The sequence below is a fragment of the Macrotis lagotis genome, chromosome 2, assembly GCF_037893015.1.
Source record: "Macrotis lagotis isolate mMagLag1 chromosome 2, bilby.v1.9.chrom.fasta, whole genome shotgun sequence".
NCBI classification, from domain to species: domain Eukaryota; kingdom Metazoa; phylum Chordata; class Mammalia; order Peramelemorphia; family Peramelidae; genus Macrotis; species Macrotis lagotis.
This window is the reverse complement of record NC_133659.1, coordinates 59591677-59605736: the sequence shown is the minus strand read 5'-3', so window position 1 is coordinate 59605736 and position 14060 is coordinate 59591677. Positions and strand designations below refer to the sequence as shown.

General features: G+C 38.3%; 1 pseudogene; it reads right to left on the bottom strand.

The window, feature by feature from the left end:
* Positions 1-12390: 12390 nt before the first annotated feature.
* On the bottom strand, positions 12391-13725 carry LOC141511875 (metastasis-associated protein MTA1 pseudogene; annotated as a pseudogene).
* Between the last annotated feature and the right edge of the window lie 335 nt (positions 13726-14060).

The following is a 14060-nucleotide window of genomic DNA, read 5'->3' as shown; positions in this document are numbered from 1 at the left end:
AATGCTCAGAGAGAGAGAGAGAGAGAGAGAGAGATATGATCAAAAGAAGTTGGTTTGGAAAGAAAAGGTCTTTTGTAATCACATCTCATTCTATATAGGTTTACCTTCCAGGTTTGTAATTTCTAACTATTCTCTTCAATTTTCCCAGCTGACTCTCCAAATAAACTCCAAGACAGCAGAGGAAGGATAAGGGATTTAGTCTGTCTCAGGATGAATACTTTTGGTTGGAGTGATCAGGACAAGCTTCATGAAGAAGGGGTCTTCTTAAAAAGTCAAGCCTTAAGAAAGAAGTTTTCAGTAGGTAGACATGAAATAGGAATATTTGTCTTCTAAGCAGTGTAATCTCATAGTTTTTTTTTAATTTTTATTTAAGGTAATAAGGTTAAGTGACTTGCCCAAGGTCATGCAGCAAAGTAATTATTAAGTGTCTGAGGCTAGATTTGAACTCAGGTCCTCCTGACTCCAGGGCCGGTGCTCTACCCACTATGCCACATAGCTGCCCCATAACCCCATATTTTAAAATTTCAGGTCTATTTGATGATATAATATAATATAAAGTAACCAGTTTAATAATATAAAGCTGTTCCAAGGAAAATAAATAAGGGAAGTAGATGCTATCCCCCCTTTTTAAGGTAAAGATTAGCAGATAATGAACAAGATCTGGCTTTTAAAGCAACAGTATCCAGCCCTGCCAAATCTCAACACACATTTTTACCCAACATGAAAATAATATTGGGAGCTTATGTTTATTAGTTCTTGGCTCAAAGAGCCAGTTGCATGGGGCTCTCATTATTGGTGGAGATTGATTATTAACACCTCACTTTTGTTTGAGGTATAGATTTGGTGGGAATTAGAAAGAAGAGGTCCCTTGCAGACTTCTGGTTTCCAGTTTTTAAGAGAAGAGTTATCATTTCAACTTCTCTTCAGTTCCCTGAAGGGAGAGAAAGCCTAGGGGAAGAAGCTGGCAGATAGAAGAGCTAGGAATCTCTATCATATCCCTATTTCTAGCTTAATACACTAAAAGTATACAGGAAATTTTCCTTTGAGTGAGATCTGGATGAAGAAACTGAGTTTCATGGAAGTCACATGCTTTCCCATTATACAAGTTAGTGACAGAATTCAGGTCTCTTGACTGCTGGGTCCAGTGATTTTTCTAAGGTTATTCAGTGATTGGAGTGAAAAGGTTAATAGGACTAAGAAACTGATACAATGCTAGAAACTAAACGGAAATCCGATATTGTCTGACATGAGTATGTAAACCTCTTCACTCTATGCTCCCTTCTCCCCTGATCATGTTTTGATCTTCTTGACCCTTATGTCTCTCACTTTAACTGATTCAAAACTTCAAAAAAGTCCCAGGCAGTAGTCTGAACATGCAAAATATGTGAAGTTACACCAGAAAAGCCCAAGCAACAGTATATCCTCAGATAATTCAGTCAGTCAAAAAACATTTATGAAGTGCCAACATTGTGTTAAGTGTTAGGGATAAAAAGAAAATCAAAAAGTAATCCCTGCTCTTAACTGATTCAGTTCAATGGGGAAGACAACCTACAAATAATTTTATTCAAACAAGCTATATGCAGAGTAAGCTAGGGATAATCAATAGATTCTTTTCATCAGGCAACTTCTAAGTATCTTCTTTAACACCCCCTAAATAATTGGATGGAGAACTTCCAGATAGGAAGAGAGAGGTTGATTTCAAATACCTCAGTTTAGGTGCAGCTAGGTGGCACAATGGATAGAGCACTGGCCCTGGAGTCAGGAGGACTTGAGTTCAAATCTCAGCCTCAGACACTTAATAAATACCTGTGTGGCTTTGGGAAAGCCACTTAACCCCATTTGCCTTGTAAAAACCTAAAAAAAAACCCCAAATACTTCAGGATAGTTAGGTGGTATTCCATTCCTTTTAAACAATGTCACAGTGATGGTGGGGCAGGGAAAACCCCAACCTATTTATAACACATTTATTGTTCAAGGGTAAGCTGAAGTAGCCTTTGAAAGAAAAAGCCTTCCCATAGCTCTTTTCCTTGGAAGAATGAAAAAGAGGAAAGGATAGAAAACCACAGGAGAAGGGGGTTTATGAGATTGTGAGCTGAAAGGGACATAGGAACTCAATATTCCAATTCCCTCATTTGACAGGGAAAAAAATTGAGTCTCACAGAATTTTTTCCTACTCACTCGTCACTTCAAGTCACTCCCAAGTCACACAGGTAAGAGAGTTAAAATTAGAAATCAGCTCTCCTAATTTCAGAGCCAAGGCTTCTTCCATTGTATCATAGTAATTCTCCTGGAGGTTCATCTTAGGAAGAGTTCATATCTATCCCTTCTTTAGAAGCAGAATCAATCTGGTGCTTAAAAGGCCTGGTTTCACATTTTGCCTTTGCCCTGAGAAAATTGTTTAATCTCTCTCAGGGAACTGTGGTTTCCTTCTATGTAAAATGACAGTCAAAGCGTGCAGTTTTATGAAGGTTTAAGTGGTAGCTGTTATTATAATTGTTTGGTCAGCCTATTTTTCAACACTTCTCTGAGAATGGGGTCTGACAAGGTACTACCAGAGCTCAACAATTAGGGGCTAGATCCCCTTAAGGAAGACCAAATACTGGGGGCCAAATTGGAAACTGAGAAACTGTCAGCATCAGTTTTCAGTATTTTCAAATTGCCCCCGTCTGGTCAAGGCAACCACTTTCATTCCCTCTCTGCTCTGAGGAGGCTGAGGCTAGGAAAGGTCTGTGTCAATGTGGGAGGTCACTCAATAGGGGAGACCAACAGCTCTCTTCTTGTTGCCATGGAGATTGGGGGAGGGGGCTGTTATAGAAGGGGGAGAGAAGGTGCTCTTATACCTGGCAGCTGCTACCAATGTCCTTTCAGCCAACCTGTGCTTTACTCCTAGGCCCTCGTTATTGTGAGAACTTGGGTCAAGTCTTTGCCCTTCCCCTAGCTATTATTACTTTTAAAACATATTTCCTTAGTGGGGAGACAGATAGACAGAAACAGAGAATGAGAGGGAGAAGAGAAAAAGAGAGGGAGAGGAAGGAGACAAGGGAGGACAAGAGAAGAAGGGAGAGAGCTACAGAAAAAGAGACAAAAAAGAGTGGGGAGGGAGTGGAGATGGAGAGAGGAATGGAGGATGCTTGGGAAGAAGAGACAAAGACAGAGATGGGGAGAACATGACCAGGCAGCAAATTCTTGGGTGATGGGTATCATTGGCTGGAAAGATTTACCCAGAGGCATTACAGTACTGAGCTGCTATAAAGAAAATTATGAGGCAAATTAAACTTTAATTTGATTTTTATTTTGCTTCAGCAACCAATAAAGCAACATTCGTTTTCAAAGCACTGGAACTAGTTGGAGGACCACGTCAAGAACACCTGTTTTATTAAGAGCTGCAACAACAATAATGGCTAACCTTGTATTTCCAGAGCCCTTTTCCCTTCCAAGTTGCTCCTAGCATTTGGTTGATCTTATCTACGGTTCAGACTTCACAGAAAGCCCAGTGAAGTCTGGCTTACTTGTATTTAAACACAACCAATTATCCTTTCAGTCTCTACTGATTCTCCTTCCCACAAGGCAACCACGAAAACCACAGTAAAGAAGAAACTGGGTAGGGGAGGCTCAAAGGAAGGGAGAGAACTAGATAATGACCAGCTATCTTCACACCCATGAGATGCCCAGCACTAGGTTTGTTTAACACTCAGTTTCTATGCTTCACTGGAGAGTAACTAAACAAAAACAAAGAAAACTCACTACCCAATTTGAGCAAATAGACAAATATGTTTTTGGATATTCAAAGAATTCTTTGGTTTGTTTCATTTTTCTCCCACTTTCTAAATTAATATCTAAGCCACAGAAAACAAACCCTGACAACATTGATTATTTATATAAATATACAACACATAGGTTTTTATACCAAGTCAATTTGATATAATTCTATAGTACAGAACTATCCAAACACACTGGGACTTAAATCCCCAGTTTATCCAGGTTGGCTGAGGGAAAGATCATTATTTTGGAATAAAAGAACACAGGATGAATTCTAGTTCTGCCATTTAATATGTTTGTGATCTTGACTAAGTCATTTGACTTTTCTGCCCTTTAGTTTCCTCTACTGGCCAAGAAAGACCTCCAATATGTTTAATGGGTCTCTGTGGATCTAAATTTAGTTCAACGTGGATAAGAGTCACACAGGATGGTCAACAATGAATGGGTTACTATCTTCAATGGGAAGAAATTTCTAGGCCAATGAAAGCATGGGTTCATTTGAACATCAGTTCAGTCCCAGGCTCTGCTCTACCTACCTATTCTTATTTTTATATGTCCTTTTTGTCTTTTCCATTCCAATGTGAGCTGGTTGAGAGTAGGGATCCTTGGATCTGCAGCACCCAGAACAATGTTTGACACGTTAACACCATGCTTGTTGATCAACTGATCATTTATTCTTTGTTTTGCCCTCTGGAGCTAAGCAAAGCAAGTCTAATCGCTCCTATACATAAATCGCTTCAAATATTTTCAGGAGAGGGATGAGGTATTTAAGCTTTTCATAACTTGGTCCTACCTTCTTTTCTAGAGAACTTCTTGTGAGGCAATCAGGGTTAAGTGACTTGTTCAGGGTTACACAGTTAGTAGGTGTCAAGTAACTGAGGCTGGATTTGAACTCAGGTCCTCCTGACTCTAGAGCTGGTACTCTATTCACTGCACCACTTAACTGCCCTGTTTCCTTAGCACTTTACTTTCCTCCACATCAATTCAACTGTTATTTACAGAATACTTGATCTCCCAGAAGTCCCTTTTACCTGAAATGTTTCCCCACCTCCTTTTTGACACTGAATTTCCTTCAAAATATCTCAAATTCTACCTTCTGTCCCCCACCCCCACTCTCTTCTAGGTTCTAGTGCTTTCTCTCAGGTTTACTTTTTATAGATATTACATTACACAGAAATGCATAATATATATTTACATGTTTTCTTCCCCATTAGAATATTCTGACTTGATCTAAAAGTTATCTACATTTTGTATTCCTTTATTAGAATGTGAAATATTGGAGGGCACAAAAGGTTCTATTCTTTCTTTTTATCCACAGCAATTATCACAGCACATAGTATTCTCTTAATAAATGCTTGTTGACTGAATGACTACCGTAAGCTGATGTGTGTTGGAGTTAAGACTCGAACCCTGGTTTTTCCATCTCTAGAGAAGCCTTCAGTTTTCTGTGCCATGGTGTGCCTCTCATAGAATTAGTTGTCTTAGACTTCTCCTGTCTTTCTGTTCAGATTGTCCTTCTTAGATTCAAAGATACCATACATTCTTTCATCTGTGCCTCCTAAAGAACCTCTCAAAAATCATTGGTAGTAAAAAAATTCTTATTAAATTCCATTTCATAACATCATTGTCCCTGATTGTCTTGCAGAACTGCACTTCTATGAGTCCTCCAAAGTGTAAAAATAAATGTAACCTGGTTTTGAAGGTTGGTTTCCACTGGACCTTCAATTTCTTTTAACAAAAGTTTACCTTGTTCAACTCGATTGATGTAAAAATATGATTCTACTTAAGAAAAGTTGGTGCAGTTAAGTAGTGCAGTGTATAGAGTACTAGCCCTGAAGTCAGGAGGACCTGAGTTCAAATTCAATCTCAGACATTTAATATTTACTTAGCTGTGTGACCTTGGACAAGTAACAACCCCACTGTCTTGGGAAAAATCCCCCCCCCCCAAGAAAAGAAAAAAGAAAAGTCAAAAACACTTTAGAATAAGGGTTATCAAATGTCACCATAAGATTATTTTTTGACATTCCAGCGAAGTAGGATAGGATAGCAGAAAATGTGCTTGCTTTGGAGGGAGAGGTTTAGGAATGTAACGGAGTACTATTAAGCCTGAAGAAATGACAAAAGGGAAAGTTTCAGAGAAACAAGAGAAGATTTATACGAACTGATGCCAAGTGAAGGGAGGAAAACAATTTATATGATGGCAACAAAATTGTAAAGACAACTTTGAAAGATTTAGGAACTCTGATCAGTGAGTGCAGCAACCAACCATTCCAAAGGACTTGTGATAAAATGTGTTACCCATCTCTTGACAGAGAAGTGAGAAACCTAGAGTATAAATTGAATTATGTAATTTTTAAATACATGAACAATGAGAGAATTTATTTTGCTTAATTATCGATACTTATAACAGGGATTTTGTTTTTCTTTCTCCATTGGGGGAATTAGGGTTAGGAATAAGAAAAGACAGATTTTCATTGATTGAAAAAAAAATTATTATGAAGAGGGAAATGGGATGCTTCCTTTAGAAAATTCAGACTGGTAAATTCAGAATCTGGTAAAATAGGCTGGAATCATACTGTTAAGGCCATTAAATGCCAACTGGGAGTTCATTCATGCTACAGGCAATAGGGAACTTTTTGTCTAGGTGATTGAAATGTTCAGATTTTAGAAATATTTGTTTAGTAACCTATGTGAAAGATACATAGATTGGGGGGTGGAAATAGAGGAAAGGGAGAACAATTAGGGAACTATTGCAATAATCCAGATTAAAGATGATGAGGATATTATCTAAGGGTGATTGTGATGTGAATAAAATGTAAGAACAGAGAAATAAAGCTGGAAGGGAAATTAGAGGTCAATAAATTCAACCACTTCATTTTATAGGAACCAGAGAACTTGCATGACTTGCCTAGGGTCACATAGCCTGAAAGTAGCTGAAGTAGAATTTGAGCCTGATTCTTTGACATTTTCTTCATTATGCCATGGTTCCTAAAGACAAAGGTTACAGATATCAGATATATGCTATGATTACCACTTCTGATTCTTTCTGCAACTCCACTTGCCAAATTCCATTTCCAAAGAAGGAAAGAAGGGACAGGTTTCCATATTCTGAACTGGCAGTGCTCAGAAAGAATGGAAGGAACAGGTAGGCAACATTCTTTTTTTTTCCCTCACCACTTCAAGTTGAGGATTATGAGTCTGACCATTACTCGGAGTGCAAACCCGAAAGGAATTGTACAGGAAACATACTTTTAAAAAGTTTTATTGATTTGTTTTTACATCACAATTAATTCAGATATATCGAGCCCTGATCTCATTCCCCTACCTTGTGATGAACCACAAGCAATTCAGTGAAATCAATCACCCAGAAAAAAGATTCCTTGAGTACAAAAGCAACATTCTGCACCCAAAGTGTCAGTCCAAAGAAAGGAGAGAGTACATTCATTGAATTACAAAGCATTTGATTTTATTTGGTTGTTCTTTTTTTGTAAAATCCCTGTCATCATTCTATATATTATTTTGTTGATACTGTTGGTTTCACTCTGCTAAATGTCTCAGAATTTCTAATATTTATTGTTCCTTACTTGTCAGTAATATTCCATTACATTCACATACCTTAATTTGTTCAGACATTGGCCATTTGATGAACACTAGAAATACATTTTTCATTATCTTAAATGGAATGTGTGTGTGTATATGTATGCTCACATGTAGTAATATTTATGTCTGAGATTGAGAAGAAGCAGCAGAATTTTCACTAATCATTAGAGACCCAAGACCACAGTTGAGAGAAAGATGCCAGACCCTGCCTGAATGTGTCTGAATGTAACCAGTCACAGAAGACAAGACTGGCCTGAGGCAAAGCGGTATTCTGAATCCAACTGGTTTTTGATGTCTCCATAGTTTCATTTTCTATCCTGATTATGAATGGGCTTTGTGAGTGTCTGGAGTGAGGTTCTTTTAAACTATTTTGTCATCCCTTGGGTGTGACACCCTTGGTGGGGGCTCAGGTCTCTCATTGCAATGACTAGCCCAGTGAGAAATGAAAATTAGTTCCGAAAGTGAGAACTTAACTCTTTAGTTCAGTCTCCTGGGTCCCCCTGTCCCTGCTTCTCATTATGTATGGGAAATGGCAGCTGTCCTTCAAAGAATGACATCCCAGGGGATGTTGTATTCTCTGTTAGAAAATAATTTTAAAAGAGGAAAGTGTGGAGAGAGGTGAAGACCTACTAAGGTAGCCATGTAAGGTCAAGGCCATCTAAGCAAGGCCTCTATGAGACTTTGACCTCTTCAAGACATTAAAGGGTAATATGTTGATAGATAAGAATTAATTTCTAAATAATGATAACAATAATGGTATTGATGGTGATAATTATATGAATTATTTGTTTCACTTCTACATGAAGGAAAAGAGGGAGGGGAGAAGGTGAAAGACAATGAGAAAGATTCCTCAAGGGAGGAAGGTAAAATCTGAAAAGAAATTAGGGGAATTGTGGAATGGGAAATTAGAATATCTGAACTAAAACCAAGGCATTCATTCTTCCCAGAATATATCTGGACAATGACATGGGAGTTTGAAACTGATATCATCCTCTCGCAGCAGCAAACTGGGGTGTGCGGAGAATTAGGATAAGATTCTGAATCACTAAACACCTGGGGACCAACCATGGGGAAAGGGAAGATTTTTGAAATAAGAGTCTTGGGAATCACTGCTTACAGTGATGAATGTCATGCAGAATAATTTGTGTTAGGTTATCAAAATGAGGTGACAGAAATTATCTTAAATTAATCAGGTCTACTGATTGTCATATGCAATAGCCAAAATGCATATATGTATATTGTATACATGAATGCAGGTAGTCTGAGAGACTACAAAATTCTTCCAAATTGCCCCAATTTTCATATCCTTGATCAAACACTTCAGGTTTTTTTCTCTTTACCAATCATTTCTTCCTAGTTGATGTAAAATTGAAGCAAGTCCTTTTCCTTTTGCTGAAAACATTCTATTTTCTAGACTCTCCAGAACTCTTCTGTACAATCAATTCCACAATTTATCTGCAATTCTACTCTTTCTGTTGCGCAACCTTGTGGGTCAATACAAATTACTCTCTCTTATTAAAGAATTGTGTTATAGACATATACCCAAATTTAACCCTTCATCTGTGATCTTTCACTTTGTGGTGAATGACTTCTATAAAGTCACTAGACATCACATATCACTTGTGGAAGATACAAAATGGGGAGAGAGAGCTAGGTACTGAACAACAGAGTCCACACCCAAAAAAGATCTTGCCAGCTTTGAACATTGGAATGAATCTATTGAGCTAAACTTAAAGACAGATAAAATCTTGCACTTGGATTCAAAAATTAGCAACACAAGTTGAAGTATGGAGGAAGGTATAGCTAGACATAGGTTTGATTGGGATAAGATGTCAGGGTTAATTGGCTGTGAGCTTACCATGAGGTCACAGTTCAAGAGAGCAGCTAGAAAAGCTAATGTGGTCTTTGGCTTCATTAAGGGTTGCCTAGTGTTTAAGATGAGGGAGATGATGGCTCTGCTGCTATAGGGATTTTGCCTTGGGCAGATCCTGGTCTGGAGAACCAGATTCAGTTCTGGATTTGGGAAGCATAGCAACAATGAATTGTAGAGAATCCATGGAAGGGTGAGAGGCATCATTGTATGATAGATCACAGAGTTTGGAGATAAAGAACACTTGGGTTTGAAGTGTTTTAATCTCACAATGATATGAATTAAATGTGCTTAAACAGATGTCAGTTATATTTGGTTTGATTAGGATGGCCAAAGTCCTCCATAATAATAATAATAATTAGCATTTATTTATATAGAGTGTTAACATTTGCAAAGCGCTTTACAAATATCTTATTTGAGACATCAACCCTGGGAGTTTTTTATCTCATTATACAGATGAGGAAATGGAGGCAAATAGAGATTAACCTCTTTACCCAAGATTATACATATAGCAAGTGTATGAGGAAGAATTTGACCTAGCAGCCTTTGTCTGTAATTCACAGCACAATGAGAAGAGCCAATCAATCAAGAGAGCATTGATTGATCACTTACTGAGTGCCCAGGACTGAGTTAAGCTGAGGATGCGAAGTAAAAACAAAGGAAACAACCCCAGTTCAGGTTTCAAGGACTTTACATCCCAAGTGGGAAGACAACATATAAATGTATAGGTATAGAACACATATAAACAAAGCAGACACTAGAATCAGTTGGGGGGGGGGGCATTACTGATATTGAGCTTGGAAAAAAGAAGCCTGGAGAGGGCATGGTCAAATTCTTAAAGGGCTCTCAAGTGGAAAAGGCTTGGATCTGAAAGCCAAAAAAAAAAAAAAGAATTAATGAATGCGTATAGCTTCTTACCTCAACATTTTATTGAAATTGTTCTTTCCAAGGTCACCAACATCTCTGAATTGCTACCACTGAAGACCTTTTCTCAACACTTCTCCGAAACTTTTGAATCTGTTTTGATTCTATTGTGCATACTCCCTCCCATTATGTCCCAAGGCAGTCTAATTCCACTTTTGGATAGCTTTAATTGTTGGAATATTTCCCTTTATCTTGAACCTAAATTTGTCCTTTTGTAATTTCTACCCATTACTCTGAGGACCAAGCCTTCAAGTCTGGCACTCATTCACAAAAAAAAGATGTAAGAGTCTATTCAGACACTGTGCTAAGTGCTAAAGATACAAAATCAAAAGTAGAGAATCTGGCCTTCAAAGAACAAGAATTCTATCAGGGAGACAGCAAAAATAAATGCAATAATAGACATAATCAATACCAGATATTTTGGGGGGAGGGAGGTGGAAGTATTTAGGTAGGAACAGGACAGGCATCATGTGAGAGGTGTGACCTTTCATTAGTAAAAAATGAAGGATCTTAAAAGGCAGAGGCAGGAAGTATGTTTCAGAATGAGCAGAAAGGCAGAACAACAGAGAATGTACATATGAAGATCACTAAGTCAATTTGATCACATTGGAGCTTAGGTAAAGAACAATAGACATAGGACTTCAGAGGCAATCAAGTCTGATCACTTCATTTTACAGACCCGGGAAAATTATGTTTATTTTTTTGTCTAGGGTCATATAGATAGCCAAAATGTATTCAAAAATGGGATTTGAACTCAGATCCTCTGACTCCATCCAGAGAGTTTTTTCTTTCACAAAAGCTCCATCAGTGAATTTATATGCATTATAAGGAAAGGAATGGAAATGTCTTGATTTTTGCCTCAGGATTTCCACATGACTGACACAGCCAGTAAGTGGACAAAAAAACCTTATCACCTGGAATGAATTCAACACAGTGGTCCCCTGGCCTGTCTGTCACATAGCCACCCAGTGATTAAGGGCTTTATTCAATGCTTTGTCAGTCAGAGGCAGAGGTATGTACAAATCAACACACAATGCAAGTGTGAGTTTGCATCTGTTCAAACACAATAAAGATTTCTTTTCCTCATAAATGCCTCATATAGTGAAGACATAGGAGAAAAACCAAGCAGGCCTTCAAATACAGAACACAAACAGATTCTGATGAAAAGACATGACTTTGGGAGACAAGATGTACTCAAATTAAAATCTAATTAGACATTAAATTCCCTCCCAAATGGAAATTGTTCAGTAATGTAATTTAGCAAACCAAATCCTTTAAACTAAGGACATCATCGTATCCAAAATACTGATGCTAAGTCAAGACTAAAATCCTCTAAGGTGTGGACTTGGGTGGATAAGGTAGTGAAGGGAAGCTAGGGAAATAGGGTTATAGGTAATCTGACCTTTGCTGCTGCTTACAACACAGTCTCATGGAAGCAGAGGCCCAACAGAGCTTGTTCCAAGAGAGAGAGAGACACAAAAGATTTCAAGTCTTCATTCAAAAAGTAAACAAAAAGATAAATATGAAAGCATTGTATTCTCTGAATAAATTAAACCACTTCTTTTCCAATGTGTCCAAATATGGAAAAGGGTCCTCTGCCAGTGGCAGGGAAAGGCAAGAAGGAGAGGCTACACAAAAATAAAAATAGAAGTGGGGGGGGAGAAGGGAGGAAGAAAGGAAGAGTACAGAAGTTAAAAAGAAAAAGAAGGGGTAATGGAAGGAAAGAGGAAGGAGTAAGAGAGAGGAAAGAAGAAAGGAGGGAAAAAGAGAAGGTAAAAGGAGGAAGAGTATAGCAGAGGGGTGAAGAGAGAGGACTAAAAGAGATAAGAATGAGAATGCTGGGGTAGCTAGGTGGTGTAGTGGATAGAGCACTGGCCCTGGAGTCAGGAGTCCCTGAGTTCAAATCTGGCCTCAGACACTTAATAATTACCTAGCTGTGTGGCCTTGGGCAAGCCACTTAACCCCCATTGCCTTGCAAAATCCTAAAAAAAAAAAAAAAAAAAAAAAAAAAAAAGAATGAGAATGCTCAGGCAAAAGCAGTTTATGTTCACAGAGGTAGTCAAGTTCCTTAAAGGAGTTAAAATAGGCATATCACTGCTTGCAAATTCTCCCCTCTTCAGTATCTCAGCAAGGCAATAGAAAAAAATGGTTTTTGGGCAAATCCAGAATAGCTCCAGAGGATGAGATACTGTTCTGAAAGACCAAAGGGCTACTAGTCCTCAGAGATGATGGGCTCCTTATTCACTGGCAGTTGCTGCTGCCTGAGCCAGAAGGACTGGCTTGGTCGGAGGATGATGGGTAGCTTGCTTTACTTCAGAAGATGAAAGAAACTTTCAGATTTTCCTCTTTTCCTCTGTGGGTGTGTAAAACACATCATTTAGACATTTAGAGGACTGATCCAGTTTATCCTCTTCATTTTTACTGGAGACACAGATCCTCGATGAATTTGACTTTTGTTGGGATTTCCCACTGAGCAGAAAATTTTGGCTTGGTCCCATTCGTGCCATTGTGTTCTTCATAACTTCTCTTGACAAAGGACTTTTGGGGTCCCATTTTTGATGACTGAAATTGATTTGGCAGGAGTGAGGTTGCTGAGAGACTTTTTATGGGGTATGACTTTGAAAGACAGGGATGAGTCTTGAATACTGGAGTCCTTCCAAAGGTTTTCACACCACTTGTTTTAATATCAGTGAGCTCTGGGATACTTTGATAACTGAGCAGTATAGTCCTCTTTGTTAGTAGCACTGCTGATAGTCATATAAAGGTATCATGCTGCATGCCAAGGATGCCATGTATATCAACACAGAGGCCTAGTAATCCTTCTCAATTTGGTTGTATATAAGTATTCGGCTTGTTTTATCCTCATAACAAACTTTGGACTCCCATTGTTCTGGACAGGGATGCCATGAGGACTCATATTATTGGGGTTTGGTTCTGGTCTCTTCACCATCTAATTTAGGTTGACATTTTCAAGCCACCATATTTCTTCTAGTATAGCCAGCAAGATTCATAGAAAATGCACTGTGTGTTAGGGGGATCCAAGAATACCACTGGTAAGACCGTGTCATAGTAGCTTTCATAAGCTTGGCTGCCTTCTGGGTTCTGACCCAGTATCCTATGCTATTTACAATATAGTCTTGGCATTATTTATATTAATTTGATTTGAGTTTGACTTGTTATATGGTTAGGTCTATGCACTTGTTCTAACTTGATTTCTGCTTCAGCTGCCTATTGGACATGCCTGTCTGATGTTTTCCACATATATTAGTATTCAATGATTTTCCATGGAAGATCTTTCTGGGTGTCAGAGAGATCTTTTCCATATTTTTGAAGGACTTCCTCAAAGAGACTGCTTTCTGCGGCTAAACATTCTTCCATTTCATCTCAGCAGAGAACTGGACCACCCTGAGGCACCACAGCAGAAATCACTGCAGATGTTTTTGTGCAAAATAATCATGAAACAGTGTAATATCTTTGGAGGCTGCTGCAGGGCTCATATGTAAACTTTGGTTTCTGATTTAACTTCCATAGTCTAGGGAACAGACAAAAGTAGCAACAGATCATGCCACCATTGGATGATCAATCTATTTATTCATTAATTTGATTATATGCTTCCTCAACTTTTGTTTCAAGTTTTTATTGGTATCTTCCATCTTCCTCATTCCATTTGGAGGATTTAAAATGTCAAATAGAGGAGTTTGTATTTGATCATACAAATAGAGACCCATTAGAGTTTTAAGTTATTGAGCAGGGAAGTGACAGAGTCAGCACTGTGCTTTAAGAATATCACTTTTGTGACTGAACTTAATATGGATTAAAGGGAGAAGAGACTTGATTGGAGAAGATCTATCAGTGGGGCATTACAATTGTCCAAGTGAAATTCAATAAGAAAGGGTGGTGAGTGGAC